Below are 19,728 nucleotides of genomic sequence, written 5' to 3'. Positions count from 1 at the left end.
TACAAGTGACAGTAAACGATGTTAGATGGCTATGAAATGGAAGCTGGGGTCTGTGAGCGTTTCCTGGCTGCGTACACTGCATGGCCACACTCCTCTGCGTTACCCAGGCTTCCCTGTGGCCCAGGGTGCTGTCGGAAGAGGTGAGGCCTGGAAGCACCAAAGCTGCCTGGGTAACTTAATAGCAGCGTTTCCTCACCCTTAGACCGAGAGGTAGTGCTGCGGAAGGGAGGTGGTCACGGTCATGAGGAGGCGGCAAATAAGGCATAAGGGGCAGCTGTTCTTGACTAAGTGCTGGAGGGGCGGGAGCATCCTGGGTTATTGGGCCTCAGTGGAGCCAGTGCTAACTGGTAGCCTACGCTTGCATAGCTAGTGAAATTCTGGTAACGAACACTGTTTGAACACATGTATACACATGGATCAAAAACAGTAGTAGTCTGGAAGTCCAGAGCACTTGAATTCTAACTTCACTCTGAGTGTGGACAGTGCCAGGGACTGCCCCAGGCCCCCCCCCCCCCCCCCCCCCGTCCCTGCCCTGTCTGGGGCTCCTCTGCCCCACACTGTGGGCGTTGGGCCGGAGGCGAGGCCCAGCTTCCAGGGAAGAGCAGGTCAGCAGCTCTGTCCCTGCCCTTGCCACAGCCACTGTCTCCAGGAGCCAGCGTCTGCTGTTCCCATTAAGAAGTGCCATGGAAACCCGGGGAGCCCCAGCCGCGGTGGAGAGGTGGGGAGCATCAGATCACCAAGTGACACCGGATTTTCAAATGTCACACTACAAAAATAGAACCGCCGGAGGCAGAGCAGGGCCGCACAGCACCCTGCAGCTCCGGCCCTTTGGCGCCTGCTTCCCTTCGGCTGCCTCTCTCCCTGAGGAGCAGGGAGACAGCCGGGGCTGCAAGTACCTGCTTGGTTTGTCCGGCTCAGATGCCCCTGCCGCGGCGGATCACCCACACTCACACCAGACACCGATGAATGCTAACGACACCCCAGATTGGTAGAGCTGCATGGTCAGGGTATTGGTCCACATGCCCTCAGCCAGCCTCACCTCAGCTGTGTAAAGGGAACCCCCACCAGTTCAGTCTGGTGGACGCTTGGATTTCATTTCATGTTTATGTTAACTTTTTGTTTTGTTTTCCGCTTTCTGATGTTGTTGCCATCTAATTAGGTTGAAAATCCAAAGTTAGAATTGGAATGCTTATAATAGTTGCTTTTCTTTTGATCATGGTTACTCTTAACGATGTGATTTATAATTATAATCTCTGTGTGTGTGCGTACTGTAGAAAGAGCAGTGGCTGTTAAGTCTGGAAGAATTCATGTTTTGCTTCTTATTAGATATCTGAGTTTGGTGGGGTCTGTCTCCACGGGTCTTCATGTCCTCATTTTAAAGAGCCGAGTTAATGGCTGTTTTGTAGCCCATAAGATGTCACTGCTGTGACATCTACAGATATCAAACTGTCTTGCAAACCAATGCTGGACAGTTTGCTCACTTAGGACTTGGGAACCAAGGGATGTGTGGATGTATGAGAATTAGAGCCGATTGAGATCATTGTGAGATTTATGTTGTGAGCTAATGTTTTCTTTTTGGGAGCTAAATTTAATCTTAAATATTTAGTTTTGTACTTGGGAACCGATGGTTTGAAAACAAATTCAGCTGGAGAGCACCGTGGGGAGGAAGAGAAGGATGCTGTGAAAATGTAAATCCCACAACAGTGGTACCCAGTAAATATCGGTTCCCAGGCATCTAGGCTTGAATTTCTCAGCCTGAGGAAGGAGCTTGAACCGGCACGCGCTTGCGGCGCGGTGGCCGGGTGTGTGGGATGCTCAGTCCCGGGTGTGTGGGATGCTCGGTCCCGGGTGTGTGGGATGCTCGGTCCCGGGTGTGTGGGATGCTCCGTCCCGGGTGTGTGGGATGCTCAGTCCCGGGTGTGTGGGATGCTCAGTCCCGGGTGTGTGGGATGCTCAGCCCCGGGTGTGTGGGATGCTCGGTCCCGGGTGTGTGGGATGCTCAGTCCCGGGTGTGTGGGATGCTCAGTCCCGGGTGTGTGGGATGCTCAGTGTGAAAGTGAGCACAGTGTCAGTCTCCGGTGTCTCCATTCCTGACACACCAAACAGGGCGGCAGGGGAAGCGTGCTCTGAGCAGTGAAGAGCCCTTTCTCTCATTTTCTCGCTGTCCCATCTCCTGCCATTTCTCTTCAGGTTGATTGCTCTTAAGAACTGGTTCTCAATGCTGAGGAAAGAATGCTTTTCCAAAGTATTTTTTTTTCTTCTCCCAAAGTGTGTCTTGATAGATTCTGCAAACTATTAAGTGAGGTTTTATATGCTGAGATAAAAGAGGGTGAGTTCTATTTCTGAAGAAAGCTAAAATTCATCCCATTGACATTTTCTTATTTCTCATTTTCCTCTTTCCATGTAAATATATATTTTTTAAAATTCAAATATAGTAGTAGATTTAATTTCCACAGAGTGAGAATTTCGGGCTTTGTTTTCTTCTGTTTATTTTGAAACATTGTGTGATAACAATTGTTTATTATGGCTTAAGGGGGAACAAATCTGTTCCGATAAGTTATGGACATGAACAAGCATACTTAGCTCCTCTTCCACACAGCCCCTACCAAGATGCTTTATTTTTCAACTACTTATTAAGCACCTGCTATTTGCCAAGTGTTGTTTTACCACCTGGCTGTGGGGCTGCAGTAGGAAGACTAGCTCAAGCACTGTTCCCCCCCCCCCCCCCCCGAGCGTTCTGGAGGGGGGGATCCCTCAACCACTGAGAAATGCGGAACAGGATTATGGGATGGAAGGTTGATGTTTATGTAGGTGTTCAGGGAGGCCTCAGATGAAGTCCAGATAGTTGAACTGAGTCCGCAAATGATGAGATGAAGCAGGGTATGGCAATGTCTGGGACTGAAGGGTACAAGAAAGAGAACAAATGAAGTCCAAGGGCTTTGAGGGACAGAAAAAGGGCCAGCACCCCCGGCATAATGAGTCTGCCCAGAGTGGTCAGTGAAATGGGAGCGATAGACAAGGTAGGACACTTAAGGAGCTACACTGGATTTTTGTTGAACGGAAAGCCATGGGGGATTTAGGTAAGGGGAGGTTCTTTATTTGTGAAAGGTCCCTCTGGGTGCTGTGTGGAGCTGCCCTCCAGGGGCCACATTGGAAACGGAGACAAGTGAGGAGGCCAAGGGATCCTGGCACCTTAGACTAGAACAGAGACGGGTGTGGAAATGGCCCAGCCGGTGTGGCTCAGTGCTTGAGCATTGACCCATGGACCAGGAGGTCACTGTTCGATTCCCAGTCAGGGCACATGCAGTAGGGGACATGCAGGAGGCAGCCCATCAATGATTCTCTCTCATCATTGATATTTCGGTCTCTCTCCCTCTCTCCTCTCTCTCTCTGAAATCAGTAAAAACATTTTAAAAAAAGACATGAAGGAATAAAACTCCCTCCTAGGTTTCCTGTGCTGAGTAAGAGGAGGGGTGGTGGATGGTGAACTGAGATGGGGAGGACTGACGGATGAGCAGACTTTGGGGTGGGGATGGAGATGGAAGAATTGTTTTAGGCATCTAGTGTTCCCCAGTTTCGTTAGATGTGCAAATGGCTATTTTGAGAAGGTAACTGTGTAGAGAGTGGAATGGAAGGGAGTAGATCTCCATTGAAAGAGCAAAGGCTATTCCCAGGGCGGTGGTCGGGGAGCAGGTAGGGACACCTGCCTCAGCCCTGAAAACCGGGCCAGGGAGTACCCACAGCCTGGACACTGAGGGCACTTCTTCTAGATGCACTCGTGAGGGTGTTATCATAGTTCTCAGACATGGATGCATGGTGAAGGTCAGGGGCAGCTGTCAAATACTAGTACACAGGTCTGTGCTCAGGCTCCACCCTCGTCCAGTTAGAATTTCTTTTGTGGCGGGCAGTGGTAACATCAGTAGTTTTTATGGTTGCCCAGGTGATTCCAATGTGTTGCCAAGGTAATGGGCAGTTAGAGGGAAAGAAAGGCAGGGATGCACTGCTAATCCCATTAGGTGGTGGCTCTGTGACTAGGGAGTGGAGGCACCTCCGTAGGACCTCACAGTTTCACCCACTGGAGAAGGTGAGTGACGGTGAGGGAAGGAGGCCACGTGCTGCAGGTTAGGGACAGGAATGCACATGATGTCCACCGACACCAATGACTGGAGACCAGAGGCAGCCAGGACTGTTCCTTCAGATCCGAGTGGTTGGCCATGTGGGGGAAGAACAGGATGTGGTCTGTAAAGAGCCAACAGTCAGAGGAAAGGACCAGAGCAGACTTCCCACTTAACGCCTCCCTGACAAGCCAAGCACTAGAAATTCCTCAGGCCACGGCAAGGCCCAAGGCAACTCTTAGACTCCGATTCTCTCTCCATCTCCAGGGTTGGCTGAATCTACCCCCTGAGTAAAATGATTTACGGGAAATCTGAACTTTTCCTGTCGGCTAACAATTTGGCAATAAATTTGATTATAATACACATTATTATTATTGTTGTTATTATTTTAATCCTCATCCGAGGACATTTTTTCCCCCCATTGATTTCAGAGAGAATGGAAGGGAGGGAGGGAGATGTGAGAGAGAAACATCAATTGGTTGCCTTCTGCATGCACCCTGACCAGGCAGGATTGAACCTGCAACCCGGGTATGTGCCCTTGACTGGGAATTGAACCCTCAACATTCTGGTGCACAGGACGATGCTCTGACCACTTAGCAACACCAGCCAGGCCCCGACATTATTAGATGGAGTGTGAAATGGGTGGAAATATTATTGGATATGAAAATATTTCAGTGTGTTTCCTTACTCTGTCCAGCAATTCCACTTCCAGGTCTCTAACTGGAAGGAAGGAAGGAAGCGAGGGAGGGAGGGAGAGGGGAAGGAAGTAGTGTTCAAAGACTTTTGTGTGCGGGAGTTTAAACGGAAATGCTTGTAAAGGTTTGCTAACACAAATTTTCAGCAATCTAGGCATTACAATCACTTCTTTCAAATCACAGCATGGGGAAACATTTACCATGTAATATGCAGTATAAAAAGCAGGCTTAAAACAGTAGCTACCTCTGGTTATCCATGAACACTTTAGAAAATAAACATTTTTAGCAATACACAAAATTGCCAAAAACAGTTCTTTCTGAGTGATGGGATTACGGTCGACTTCGATTTTGTTGAATTTCTCACTTAAATTTCATTGTATCCCATTATAAATGTCCTTATTTTTTCATGCCGTTCCGCTATCCCAGGGTTTTAATAAGAACACAAGTTAAACTAATATTTTAAAAGAGATTGATAAATAAGCCCTTCATTTAACATGAGTTTAATTGCCTGACTAACTGTAGAATAATAATATCTGCCTGTGGGAGAAGATGCAAGACTTAAATGGGGTCACCAGGGGGGAAGCATGCAGCAAAACCCCTGGTACGGCTAGAATCGCCTCAATACTAATGCGCTGCGTTTTCCATTTCTAACAGTGAACGTCATTCCACGGGAGAACTGTTTTTTACGTAATATTCGTTTGGTGAAATAGTAAAATCGTTTCCCTGTTTGTGCTCATTGATCTGCTGGTCCCAGAGGGAAGAACTGTGATTGGATGGGCCGTCCCTGGTGACTCCAAGGCTCCTTACCCAGAATGCTTTAGGAGTGGGCACTGTGCTGGCCAAGCGAGGTCAGGGGGACTGCGCCCGGAGCGGGAGAGGATTTCTTACCCACAGCCACCAGGGAGCTTGTGTGTTGTGATCTGTACTTGCTAACTTTCAGGGGGATTGTGATGCCCAGAGCTGCCGCATCCACCTTGAGGCCAGGAAACCGCAGGCCTGGGGACGGGGGCCTGCTTCTTGCTGCCTCGGAGCTGCTCGCCTTTGGGCACGCTTAGAGTAAGCCGTGTCACAGCCAGGATGCAGGCCCCTGCTGGTCAGATGTGTATCCTAGGAGCCAGCAGCATTGCAGGTGCCACACCTGTGGAACGTGACAGCTGGTTCCCTAAAATGAACAGAAACGTGTGTGTGTGTGTGTGTGTGTGTGTGTGTGTGTGTGTGTGTAGAAATCTGCATATGTACTTTTCTAAACATGATGCCACAATTTTCTCTCTTAACAAACGTTTTTCTTTCTTTACATGAGTCGCTAAATTGGCAAAGTTATGCCATTTAACGTTGATGCAGATTCACTGCTCTAAGTTACTGTAGACATCGAGCCAAATGGATGTGGGAGAGTCCGAGAATCTTAAACAAATACACCGGGAGTTACAGCCGTGTGAGCAGGAATGTCCTTGGCGAAGACAGCACACCAGTCGGGCTGCTCATCATGCTGAGTTTGCCTGGACACCGATGGCCGACACTGACAGTTTCGTTTCGCTGGGTTTCTGTAAACGTGTTAGGTATTTACGCTCTGGTAATATAGCAGTCTAGAGTAAACATTAGGCTGCTCTGAACTTTGTGTGTGTGCATTGTATGTGTAATCTAAAGCAAGTTTTGCTGCTCCGGGTAGGAAATGTTACGAATGATAGCTACACTCCTCACCCGTCTGAGTAAGTGCTGTGAAAACACAGAAACATTCAGGGCGTGTGTTGTTTATGCTGCAGCTGAAATATGAGTTTATTTTCATTTAGGTGGTAAGAGACAGAATAGCGAATGAAGTGTTGGAAGAGGCTTTGTGGGAATATTTTGTTTTCAGAACTATACAAGGTTCTAATTTATTTCTAGCAAGTGTTAGGGATATCATGAACCCAAGTTGTAGGATGATGGAATATAAAGTTTCCACGAAAAATGAAATTGTTTGTTGTTATTTAAAGACAGTTCCCTTCTCCCTCCCTCCCTGCTTTTCTCCCTTCTTCTCTCTCTCTTCTTGGTGAGTCGGGAACCACCCCCTCCTCCCCAAGGGAAAGAAAGATGTGGGTGCTGAGGTGTAATGCTGGGATGGCACAGACTGTCTTGGGATCCTGAGGCCGTCACACACGGTAGTGACTTTGCTGACGCGGCGGGGTTGGGCCTGAGACCTTGTGTCCGCCGCATCTCCACTCCCTGGGCAGCGGTGGGAGCAGGCCTGCAGCCAGGGATGCCCTGTGCCCCCAGTGCTGAGGGGAGAGCCCGTGATGCCAGCCACTGGCCCATGAACATACTCAGCTGGTGCAGGCTCTTCTAGGGCGCACTGGGTTTGTATTAATACAATGTATAGTCTCTCTATCTGAAATCTTCACCACTGGATAGTAAAATTTCAGTTTTGTAGTTATTAAAATTAAGTGGAGTCTTTGACAAACAAACAGAGAAGAGAGATTGCAGAAGGTAGGGGTCAGGTTAGTCTGTTCTGGGAATTACCCAACTTTTACAGAGCAAGCACAAATGATGCACAAAGGAGGGTCCCCTGTGCGCAACATGCTGGGCCATTTGTCATTTGTTTCATTCACGCACTGGCTCGACCTGGCAACAGCCCCAGGAGGTATGCAGTGTGCCCACCTTCCGGCAGGATAAGCTGCTTCCAGAGGAGGAGCCGGCTCTGACGGCCTCTGATGGTGGTGACCGGGGCGGGGAGGGCTTCCGTGAGATTTGCCAGGGGCTCTGTGTGTGTTCCTATGTTCTCACCGATCCTCTGTGGGTGACCTCACAAGGGCTCCTGGTATTGCCTTTTCTGTAGAGAAGCACATCACAGGGATGCTTCTCAAGCCAAACTCTCAAAATGGGGATTTCTTTCCCAAACAACGGAAAGGGACAGAGAGACATTCCTGAAGTGAAGGGCCGGAGTTGGGAGAAGAGGGAAAGAAGTTACGGGTGCGCTTCATCCTGAGGCAGAGTGGGGCTGCAGAGCCTTGAGCTCGGCCGAGGCAGGGCAGGTGGTTGACAGGCGGCCTAGGATGTGCAGGGCATTTGCGAGTGAAGTGGTTACAGCCAGCACCTCTTTAACTTTAAAATCTTGGGCTCCTGAGTGAAATTTACCTTCTACTTTCCTAAAGGAAACCACTGAAAAAACTATTCATGGCGGCATTATACTGCATTGAGCCTTTCCTAAGTACTTGTCAGGGTCTGTGACAGCATCTCATTTAATTCCAACACGGTCTGATGGGGCAGGTGCTATTATTATTTTCATTTCACCGAAAAGGAGTTTGAAATGCAGAGTAGTTAATAACTGGCCCGTGATCCCCCTGCTGGTGATATGAGGGGTTGGAATTTGGAATTAGGGTTGGGATTTATTTATTTTTATTTTTTTTGGTTAATCCTCACCTGAAGATTTATTTTTTTCTTTTTTTTTTTTTTTTTTTAGAGAGAGTGGAAGGGAGGAAGTGGCAGGGGGAAGAGAAACATTGATGTGACATTGATTGGTTGCCTCCCAAAAGTGCCCCCACCAGAGCCACAGATCAAACCTGTGACCCAGGTAGGTGTTCTTGACGGGTAATTGAACCCAAGACCCTTCGGTATGTGGGCTGATGCTCTAACCACTGAGCACTCCTGCCAGGGTGTAGGGTTGTGATTTAAAGATGTCTGTTGCTTCCTATGAACTGTTCAATTAGATTCTAAAATATCTCAAAAGATATTTGTGCCACATGTGATGTGGTACATAAGGAAATGGGATGTTTTTCCCTTTGTGCTTTTACAGACTCAGAGCCCCTGTCCTCCTGGCAGGCGTGGTTCCAGCTCAGGCACCACCTGCCCCCAGGTGCATGGCATGAAATTGTATCTCACAATCATTTCTCGGTGTGCTGGGAACAGTGAGAGGACCAGCTGTGTTTTTCATAACAGATTAGGCACAAGTCATGTATGAGGTTTTTCTTTAACTCCTGAAAGGCCAGGCAGTGGGGTAATGTGATAAAAGAAAACAAAATTGAATAAGCTGGTGAGAAGGGAGATAAATGTTGCCAGGACGCATCGAATCTGGCCCAATTGCTGCCGTTGGTGTTTCTGTTGGGCTAAGAGCGCTTAATGGTGGTTGAGTGATACCAGTGTGCCGAGAGCCAGCACATCATATGGCCAGCACCGCACGGTTTCAAACACTCCAGTGACCCCATCTGCAGAGTCTAACCCCCAGGGCTTGCAGCCTCATTGGCTGTCGTTGGAAGGCCTGGCCCAGGCCACAGGATGGACCACTGTGGTTTCAGGGCGATGGTGCGGAGTGAAAGAAAACAGGTGTGTTCACCTGTTCCGTGTTTTCCACGTTAACGCCCAAGGTGGACTCGGGATTACCCAGTGATTCCCGCAGAGCCCTGGCCCTCACGCCAAGCACGTGCATGCTGTCAGTGCTTCTTTAGACAAGGGCACCTGTGACCCAGGTGGCAAACATGGACCGCTCTGCCTTCGCGACTCCCGTTTATCTCAGTCATAGCCCAGATCGCATCCTCACTGCCTCAGACGCGGGAGGAGATCCATGGGCTTCACCTCTGGTTTGAATCTCTCCACAGAAATGGCCCTCAGCCTCTGCGTGGACTCCTCTGGGGCAGGGCGCGGGGTCCCCTGAGACTCTCCCTTCTGTTATCCGATGGGCTCATCCTTAGAAGTGCTGCCTCATTCAGGCACATTCCACCTCCTTCGCATGCTCCTCATGGGGCGATGGAGCTCAGAGAACGAGTCTGTCTCTCTTCACACGCGTGAAGCCCGAGGTCGTCTTTTCACCGGCCGATCACCTCGGAGGTAAATGAATGGCCTCACAGTGCCTTGCCGGAGGGCAGGGCTTCGCACCGCAGCGTCCTGGTCGCTAGGAGTGCAGGACTCACTCACAGACTCGGAAGCCTCCTCCTTCGTCAATGACTCATCTTTGCCAAGTCACCTCCTCTCAGCCTAAGTTTCCACAATTTTATGAGAAGGGTATCATAGTGCCTACCTTAGACGTTTCTGGAAAGAATGAAAGGAGGTAAATAATTAGTGTGCTTAAAAATTGATAGCGAGCCCCGCCCTCTCCCAGCTCTCTTCCCGGTGGCGGAGTCTGGACGAGACACATGGCACCTCGCAAGGGGGAGGAAAAGAAGGAAGAACAGGTCATCAGCCTGGGACCTCGGGTGGCTGAAGGAGAAAATGTATTTGGGGTCTGCCACATCTTTGCATCCTTCAATGACACTTTTGTCCACGTCACTGATGTTTCTGGCCAGGAAACCATCTGCCGTGTGACTGGTGGGATGAAGGTAAAGGCTGACTGAGATGCGTGCTCTCCGTACGATGCCATGTTGGCTGCCCAGGATGTGGCCCAGAGGTGCCAGGAGCTGGGCACCGCTGCTCTTCACATCAAACTCCGGGCCACAGGTAGAAATAGGACCAAGACTCCTGGACCAGGGGCCCCGTCAGCTCTAAGAGCCCTTGTCCGCTCGGGAACGAAGGTCTGTCGGATTGAGGGTGTCACTCCCATCCCCTCCGGCAGCTCCCGCAGGAAGGGGGGTTGCCGTGGTCGCCGTCTGTGAACGGGACTCCTCAAATTATTGTTTTCTCTTAATAAATTGCCTTAGTGTCCACTAAAAAAAATGATAGCCATCCAGACCAGGACTGTTCTAACCTTTATGCAGCATGTTAACTGATCCTCCCAGCTTTATATCGTTCATGAATTTGGCATCATGTGCCATTATCTAACTTTAGCAAAAAAAAAAAAAAAAAAAAAAAAAAAAGAAGAAGAAGAAAGAAAAGGCACTCAAATGGCCCAAATCATTCTTCATGAATCCACATTGGCCCTAAGCGATCACTGTTTTTGTTTTTTATGTGCTCACAAATCACTATTTTTTTCCTGGATCATGGATCCCATCCTCTTCCCCTCGTTGCAAACCACACTATACTCAGTTATCTTCAGAGTTCTTTTCTTTTTTCTTTTTTTAAAATATATTTTATTGATTTTTTACAGAGAGGAAGGGAGAGGGATAGAGAGTTAGAAACATCGATGAGAGAGAAACATCAATCAGCTGCCTCCAGCACACCGCCTCGTAGGGATATGCCCACAACCAAGGTACGTGCCCTTGATCGGAATCGAACCTGGGACCCTTCAGTCCGTAGGCCGATGGTCTATCCACTGAGCCAAACCGGTTAGGGCTCTTCAGAGTTCTTTTGGTCTTTCCCATTCTCCTTCTCCTCCAGGTTTGTGGAACATTCTCTTATCTGCAAACCCTCTGGCTCCTTGGATGTGTTATTTCTTGGACAGCAGACCTGAGTTTTAGAGGTTTGACATGTGTGGTTTCCTTGTACCAGATTTCTTTTCCACCTCCCAACAGAACATGGAATTAGAGAGGAGTAGGCAAAATAATATTCTCTTTCACATCTGTTACTGTAATTCATAGGAAATTACAGAAAATGTCCTTGCTAGATTCAGTAGAACATAAGGGACTCCTTTGGAAACTCATACTTTTAGCACAATTTCAGCTCTTTCTGGAAATTTATGCATTTTTCTATATTGTTCTTATAGGTCATTACTGCTAATCATTACTGCTAAACAGTTTTCCTCTTTAAAAATCATCCCTCACCCTGTAGCTGGATTGGCACTTGGAATGCATTCTGTCCTGTCTTTGGGATTACTTGTGATTGCATGACTGGGACTTGCCTTTTGAGAGGGTTCCGCATCTCTTGGGTCACTTTCCCTTTGTTAGAGGAAGCAGCCCTCTAAAAACAGCGATATTTCCATAGCCTTACATTGCATGATTTTGTTTGGTCGTGTTTCTTTTAAAAGCCTTCCTGATCAGATTAACTTGTTTGGGGTTATGCAAGCTTTTCTAGGTATTCTTGGTATATTAGTTACTTAATCTATAAAAGGGAACAAAAACATACCTACCTCCAAGGCTGTAAGAATTAAATGGATTTTGTCATTCACCCATAATTGGGAATGACAAAATAGCCAGAACAGTGCTGGGCATATGTTCTATGAATGTTGGCTACTGTTGCTGTAGTTATCATCATCATCATCATCATCATCATCATCATCATCATTTTCACTAAAAAGGCAAATTTTATTTTCCAACAAAAAATAGACCCTGCTCTTCCATACCATGTGCAGCCAAATGTTCCTTCTCCAGGTGCTCTCTCATCTCATCCTAAGTCATCATTGTCATTTTCATGACGAGCTGATCCTTCATTCATGTGATATTACCAAGGGGATTATCTTACACAGGGTGGCTGGAGAAGAACTCTTTGAGGAGGCGGCATTTGAGAAAGTTCTGAGGTCAAGACAATGTTTGCAGAAATGCATTCTAGACAGGGAGGACGAGCATGCCACGAGCTTGATGTGGGGTTCTGTTTGTCCTGTCTGGAAGGCAGGGTCATGGGGACAGAACAACAGCCCAGGAGTTCTGAGAGCAAGCCAGTGTGAGGTTACGGCAAGTATTTTGAATTTATTCTGTGAGAGATGGAAAACTGCCGGAAATAGCCAAGTCGGGGTGTAGTTAGTTGTCTTGTGTAGAAAACAGACAATGGAGGGGCAGGAGTGGAAGCCAGGAGAGCAGGTAAGCCCTCGCAGTGGCCAGGTGAAAGGTGCCTGCGCAGGAACTGGAGTGGGAGCAGGGAAGTGCAGATGAGATGTTCTGATTTGAAAGATATTTCCGAACGGTGTCTACAATAAAGATTGCTAAGGAGCGGGGAGGGTCAGAGGGGTTAGGGAAAGAGAGAAATCTAGTGTGAATAGAGAGAGCTTTGTCTGTTTGTTTTCTTTAAACTGTCCCACTGGAGGAGAAGAGGTTGGTAGTGAGGAAGTCAGTCATTTGGTGTGGGACTTACTAAATTTGAGATTCCTGTTAGACTTCCAATAGGGTATGTGTTCCTAGGGAAAGTAGCACCATTTGAAGCATTTTCTAGTTTCCATTGCTACCCGTGTCATATCTGACCTATTTTTGGGAGGACATGAATTATTTAGGGAAAACATTAAACATTTAAGCAAAACAAGCAATAGATTTGGTTTTAGAATTCTTGCTTGCTTACTCTAAGAATTGCAGAGGACCTGCATCCACTATCTAAAAGGAAAGAGTAGCTTCTGATATGCATGCTGATTAGGAGAAAAAGTAATGCATCATGGTATGTGGTGGTGGCTTCTCTGGCAGAGACTGAAACAGTGGAAGATGATGGAATTGCAGGTTATTACATGCTCAATGATTGAGTCTTAGGAAATAATAGGGGCACATCCCACTGACTGGTTAAAATTTAAAAGTATATGTGTGTTTTGTTAGTCCATTTATATAATTATTTTTATATGTGAGAGAAGTGCTACCTTAATGACATTATGAAACCGAGTATCAACTGGGTAAAAGAAAAAGGGGAGATTTGTAATAAAACTATTTCTAAAGGAGCTGATGTTAAGGAAACTGCTATTTTAAATTTTTTTCAGCTGAAAGTACTCAGATTAACTGGATAACTGTGTAGATGAACTCTTTTTGACTCTAAATGTGGAACTGAGTTGTACAGAATTACATCTTGCTTTGTGGAACTAACCTTAACAGTTACTATTTTTTTAATAGTGGAGCTCACAATTTGTATATCAAAATTACAAATTCCTCAATACTCTTCTTCCAAAAATTTCAGAAGTTGGGGTTTAGAAGTGTCATTTTCAGTATCCGAGATTGCACCTTCAGGCACTCTGATTTGAAAGCTAGGACAATTAGATGACTTTCAAAGAACAAAAGGAATAAATATGCCTAATTGTGTTTATCATTAGGTTTGTCTTTACCAGATGCTTTAGAAACACAGGCCCTCTTTAATTTGTTGATGCTTAGATGCAAGATGTAGATAATCTTCATTAACATACTGATCACAGCTCCCCTGATTCCCAAGTGTCCTCCTGATTGCTTGATAAGAATTCTCCCTCAGACTTGCTTTGAGAAAACCTCTAAGTTGTTTCAGTTTTATATAGGTACTAGTGGCCTGGTGCACGAATTTCGTGCACGGAGGGTGGGGGGTGTTCCTCAGCCCGGCCTGCACCCTCTCCCATCTGGGACCCCTCAATGGATGTCCTACTGCCGGTTTACGGGGATCGGGCCTAAACTGGCAGTTGGACATCCCTCTCACAATCCGGGACTGCTGGCTCCAGCCACTCACCTGCCTGTCTGCCTGATTGCCCCTAACCACTCTGCCTGCCGGCCTGCTCGCCCCCAACTGCCCCATGCTGCTGGCCTACTCGCCCCCAAATGCCCTCCCGCCATCCAGATCACCCCCAACTGCCCCCCGTGCCAGCCTGCTCACCCCCAACTGCCCCCCCTGATGGCCTGCTCGCCCACACCTCCCCTCCCCACTGGCCTGCTCACTCCCACTTGCCCCCCTGCTGGCCTGCTCACTCCAAACTCCCCACTGCTGTCCTGATCACCTCCAACGGACCCCCATTGACAGCCTGCTCAGCCCCAACTGGCCCCCCTGCTGCTCTGCTTATCCCCAACAGCCCCTGCTGTCCCATCCTGGCCTGATCACCCCCCGGTGACCCAAGGTCCCAGCCCCTCCTTTTTCTCTCTCTCTCTTTTTTTTTTTTTCAGCACCTCCTTGAGCGGAGGCCAGGCCCACTGGAAGCCAAGTATCTAGGATTTATTTATCTTCTATAATTGAAACTTTGTAGCCTTGAGTGGAGGCCAGGGCTGGCCAGGGCGGGAAGCTTGGCTTCCTCCATCGCCGGGAGCAATCCAAGCCTCCTGCTCAGCTCCAGCTCCATGGCTGCCGCCATTTTTGTTGGGATTTATTTATCTTCTATAATTGAAACTTTGTAGCCTTGAGCGGAGGCCAGGGCCAGCCAGGGCAGGCGAGTAGCTTGGCTTCCTCCATTGCCAGGGCAACCCAAGCCTCCTGCTTGCTCCAGCTCTGTGGCCGGCTGCCATCTTGATTGGGTTAATTTGCATACTCACTCCTGATTGGCTGGTGGGTGTGGCTTATGGGTGTAGCAGAGTGATGGTTAATTTGCATGTTTCTCTTTTATTAGTGTAGATATGGAGTTCATCTTAAGGATATGCCCCTTAGCTGTAGGGATACTTCAGTTATGCATTGCTAATATAGAAAAAATCTTTCTCAGATGTCTTCATGTGATAATTCCACCACGGTTATCATAGTGAATATTTCAGTAATTTTATCTTTGGGCCAGGACTACACATTTTTTTTCGGGGAAGACACAATGAGACTTAAATGAGCCAAGTAGTTGGAAGCAAGGTGAGGAATGTTTCTACTTTTCACACATCACTTCCTAATATTCAGCAGTAGGTATTAAAAATACTGTATCCACTTCCCTAGCAAGACATCTTGATTGGGTGGATTTGGAGGTCTGAGTTCTGGATCTGATTTTGTTAGAAGTTTATTCACTGACTATACAAGGTATTTCTTCTTTCTAGAGATCATTTCCCAGCTCTGTCTGATTATGGGGTTAAATGAATTATCTTTGATGTCTCTATCATGCCAAACCATTTTTGTTTTTCTTTGTGTGGGAATGGGGAGAAGTGGGCACATTAAGCTCAAACCAGAAGTTCGCGGATGAAAAAGGAGAGACGTTAAATCTGTAATCCCAGTAGCGGGGGTCAGACCACTGGTGGTTAAGACACTTAATGAGTCCATATTGTGCTGTCAGCCACTGACCACTAAAACTAAGTCCCAGTGTTGGCTTGAAAGGATGTTATCCGAGTCATTTTTGTCATCATGATGAGGAGGGAGGTGGTGCTGATGGTGGTGGGAGTGATGGGGTGATCGAGGTGATGGGAGGAGTAGAAGTTTCCTAGGGCAGCTGTGATACAGTGTCACACACTGGGCGGCTTAAAGCAATAGAAATCTTCTTTCAGGTACTGGAGTCCAGAAGTTTGAGGTCAAGATCTTGGTGGGTCAAGGTCAAGGTCTGAGGCTCTAGAGTAGAATCCTTCCATGTCTCCTCTGGATTCTGGTGGTTGCCAGCCATCCTTGGCATCCCTTCAATCTCTGCCTCCTTCTCCCTTGTGTGTCTGTTTGTGTGTCCAGATTTTCCTCTCCTGATAAAGACAGCAATCATATTGGTTTTAGAGCCCATCTTAGTTCAGTCAATATGCCTTCATCCTGATTATATCTGGAAAGATGTAAATAGAGTCACATTCCTGGGTTTCAAGTGTACATGATTTTTTTGGAGGGACACCGTTCAACCCAGTACATGGGTGGTGGTAACGGTGATAGTGGGGGTGAGAGGATGACGATGGTCACAGTGGTGATGTGGTAAGGTTGTGATGGTGGTGAGATGGTGGCTAAAGCAAGATGACCACCTGAAATAGTTTTTTTGGGTTGTTTCACTGTAGGCAAGTACTTCTTAGCACATTCCCATGACCAGGGTGAACTGAAGAGGGTCTGGTTCCTTATACTCTCTGGAAGCCTTCCATCTGCCTTGAGATGAGGCAATTTCCAGAATACTGGCATAGTAAAGAGAGATTAGCCACTCAGGTATGATTAGCACAGTTGTTTTCAACTATGAAAGCTAAAAGAATGCAAGTACTAGAAATGTCGGGGAGAGGATAAAAAGATTAATAGACTTAACACAAAATAAGCAAGAGAAAAGTACAAGCTATCCTGACCACATCCCGAAGGAATGCCGCGTCTCCACTGCAGGTCCCGGTTCACTGATCGCTGCTCGGGGTGGGTGGGCGGTTGCTGAGCTCACTCCCCCAAAGGCTCACGAGGCAGAGTTCTCGCACATTCAGAGGACGAGGCTCTGGCTCCCTCACCCAGAGATTGTTCAGTGTTTTACCTGCTCCATTTGAGTCCTTTAGCCCAGGCTTTCATCCCACAGGGTATGCACTCAGCTGTAGCAAAAACGCTCATTGCACATTGATCCAAATTTGGCTCCAAACCTGTGAACAGTTTTTGGCACACGCGTTACTACAGTGTAAGAAGAATAGCCTGTTGGCAAAATCTTAAAGGTTCTTTGAGAAGTGAGGAGAGGGAGAAGTTAGTTGTATCCACATGATACCAATTCAGACTCTTCTCTCTCTAGGAATGAAGGCAGGGTTTGAGTCTACAAAGCAATTTCAGTGAGGCACACATCTTCTAATCAAAATATGGGAGAGATCTGTTTTCTTGTGATGAGAACTTTCAAGAGCTAATCTCTTAGCAGTCTTTAAATATATGACACAGTATCATTAACTATAGTCACCATGCTGTACATTACATCCCAGGTCTTATTTACTTTATAACTGGAAGTATGTTCCTTTTGATCACCTTCAGCCATGTTGCCTATCCCCAAACCCCTCCTTGGCAACCACCAATCTGATGTTTTATCTATGAGTGTGGTTTTTCGTTTGTTTCATTTTATTGTTAGATTCCACGTCAATGTCATCTTACGGTATTTATCTTTCTCTGTCTGTCCCATATTTCACTTAGCATAATGCCCTCAAGATCCACCCACACATTCTATATCTACATCAACTGTATCTATATCTATGTCTATATCTATATCTATATCTATATCTATATCTATATCTATATCTATACCATCTATATCTATATCTATATGTAGATATATCACATTTTCTTTATCCATCCACCCATCTATTAATGGATGTTTAGGTTGCTTCCATGTCTTGGTCATTGTAAATGATGCTGTGGCAATTAACATGGAGGTGCACGTATCTTTTTGCGTTAGTGTTTCATGTCTTTTTCTTAGTTCTCGTAAAATTTTTACATGGTCTGTCATTGCATTGTTCAGTGGCCCTAAAATTGTATCTGTTTTTCCATGCTCAGAAACGTATGTTGTAAGCATGATCTTTGCAATGTATGTCATTAAAAAGCCCCCTTTCTGGAATTTTACAAAATATCTAAACTGCTTTTCAGGTGAATAAATGAATACTTTTCTGCACTGATAGCTTCCTTAATTAGCATTTTTAGTGTCAAAACCTCACTCTAAAATCCTGAAGGGGAGGACATTTGATGGTTGTGGCAGGTGATAACCTATGAGTCACCCACTCTTTCCCACCCCATAATCTGCTCCGCTTGCTGTTTGCCTACCGGACACCAAGTGAAATAGACTATACCAGCTCTAGCTTTCAATGAAGGGCAAAAACAAACAAACAAACAAACAAAAACACACAGAAAAACAACCCACCAAAACACAGAGCGAGAAGGTATTGGAAAGGCCAGCAAAGCAAATCCCTTCAGCTGGTAACTTGAGAGTAAGTAGCCCTTGCAGCCTGGAGTCCTGAGTACTCAATGATTTTCCAAGAAAAAGCACTTAGGCGTATTGGATCAACACTCATTTTTAACCTTAATTAAACAAGTATTAAACATAACCTGTGGAAAGCCATAAAATATTCCACTTTCAGTATTTATTAAATTTAGTGATAACAGTTCTTAGACCAAAATACAAACACCTGGTGTTGCCTGTTCGTCTGAGAAGAATGCACGCCCTGCCCTGCGTGGCACTGAGCTGCACCACTGTGGGCATGAATGCTACGCATGCTCGATGCTCTGGGAAGTGAGAGCTGCTGAATGATTATTTTGATAAACACCTTCTTAGAATGAGTTACATTTCCCCCTAACATTTATACTTCAGGCAAAGCCAGGTTAACCAGTGGAATTTCTCCTCAGAATGAATGTAAATTTGTGTCAGCAGTTACTTCTTAAAAAGTGCTTTTTATTTGGTCACCAATATGATGATAGCCGTTTCTTCCCCATTGATTTGATTGATGCCAATGTGTTGTGTAGGGGCTTCACTGTCTTGGCTATATCAGCAAAGCCTCAGAGACACTTTGGCATTTGACTAGAAGTTGCAAAGTATCTCAGTTATGGAAGTGGAGAGTTCATTTCTTTTTGAGCTAAGAATGGATATTAACATGGGATTTTCAGGTAAAGCACTACACAGATGTAAAGCCCGCTGCTGAGCATGTCCTGGGAGTGCACGGAACTATGCCTGCCCCTCCCCTCAGTGCTCAGGAAAGAGTCCCCCAGGACACCTGCTTTCCTCCGCTGTGGCCAGGAGACACTTGTACAACAATGGAAACGGCTGCCCTAGGGCATCTCACTTTTGAGGGTTGGGCGGGTGAGGATGGGTGTGGCAGAGTCTCCTTTGCTGCTCTTATTCAGGGTGCTGGTTTTTGTGTGTGTTTCATGCCCTTGCACAGAGTTGCTTTTTCTGGGATGAGATTATCAGGTGGGACATTTCCTCCTCAGCTACTAATTGTTGCTCCTATTATTGTTAAAACCATTCCTTTCACTCATTTTACTTCCGTCGACCCCCTCCCCTGACCTCTGAAGAAGCTCCTGCACAGGGCAATGGCAACACAGTGATCCCGGAATTACTTGCCATGACATTGGATACCCAATTTAGGGAGAACCTAAGCAACTGCCCAAGTAAATATGTTTTCTTGAAAAAACAAAAACAAAAACAAAACAAAAAAAACCCCACAAAAACCCAAATGTTGGTTATTGCTTATTTTAGAGTTGCCATTATGCTTTTGAAATGTACTGTGAGAATAATATATGTTAATTACCAAAGATTAGAAAGTGCAGGTAAACAAAACATAGAAAAAATCTCTAAAATCTTATTCACCAGGAAAAATCCATCATTATTAAAATCTCAGGACAATGCTTTCCAGATACTTTTCTTTTTTTCTTTCCTCAGCTTTTCCTTGTTCTTTTTGTATTTTCTTGCAGGGTTTGGATGGGGTATATGAATATGTGAGTGTATTTGGGTGCATGCCAGTGCCTTTTTACATGCAGAGTATTACTTGGCACTGACTGCTCTCAAACCTACTTCATTCATGTTTTATGGGGTGGGGGGAGCAGAGTGCTATTAAAGAGCATGTACTAGAATGGGTGAGCACGGAAATCTTTTTTGATGAGTGAAGCTTATGAATGTGGAGAAGAATATTGCAACTAGGGAT

General features: G+C 46.3%; 1 protein-coding gene and 1 pseudogene across 6 annotated transcripts in view; both read left to right on the top strand.

Annotated features, from left to right (window-relative positions):
• Positions 1-19,728, top strand: part of NRG3 (neuregulin 3) — a gene marked incomplete at both ends in the record, with an annotated part of 1,054,567 nt that overhangs the window by 20,502 nt on the left and 1,014,337 nt on the right. The gene's annotated exons all lie outside the window — the stretch shown is intronic.
• Positions 9,910-10,365, top strand: LOC307112904 (small ribosomal subunit protein uS11-like; annotated as a pseudogene). The gene has a single exon. The product of its transcript is annotated as a small ribosomal subunit protein uS11-like (transcript).

Source organism: Cnephaeus nilssonii (assembly GCF_951640355.1).
Source record: "Cnephaeus nilssonii genome assembly, chromosome: 16".
NCBI lineage: Eukaryota > Metazoa > Chordata > Mammalia > Chiroptera > Vespertilionidae > Cnephaeus > Cnephaeus nilssonii.
The sequence above is the reverse complement of the archived record's forward strand: the minus strand, read 5'-3'. Positions and strand labels throughout refer to the sequence as shown.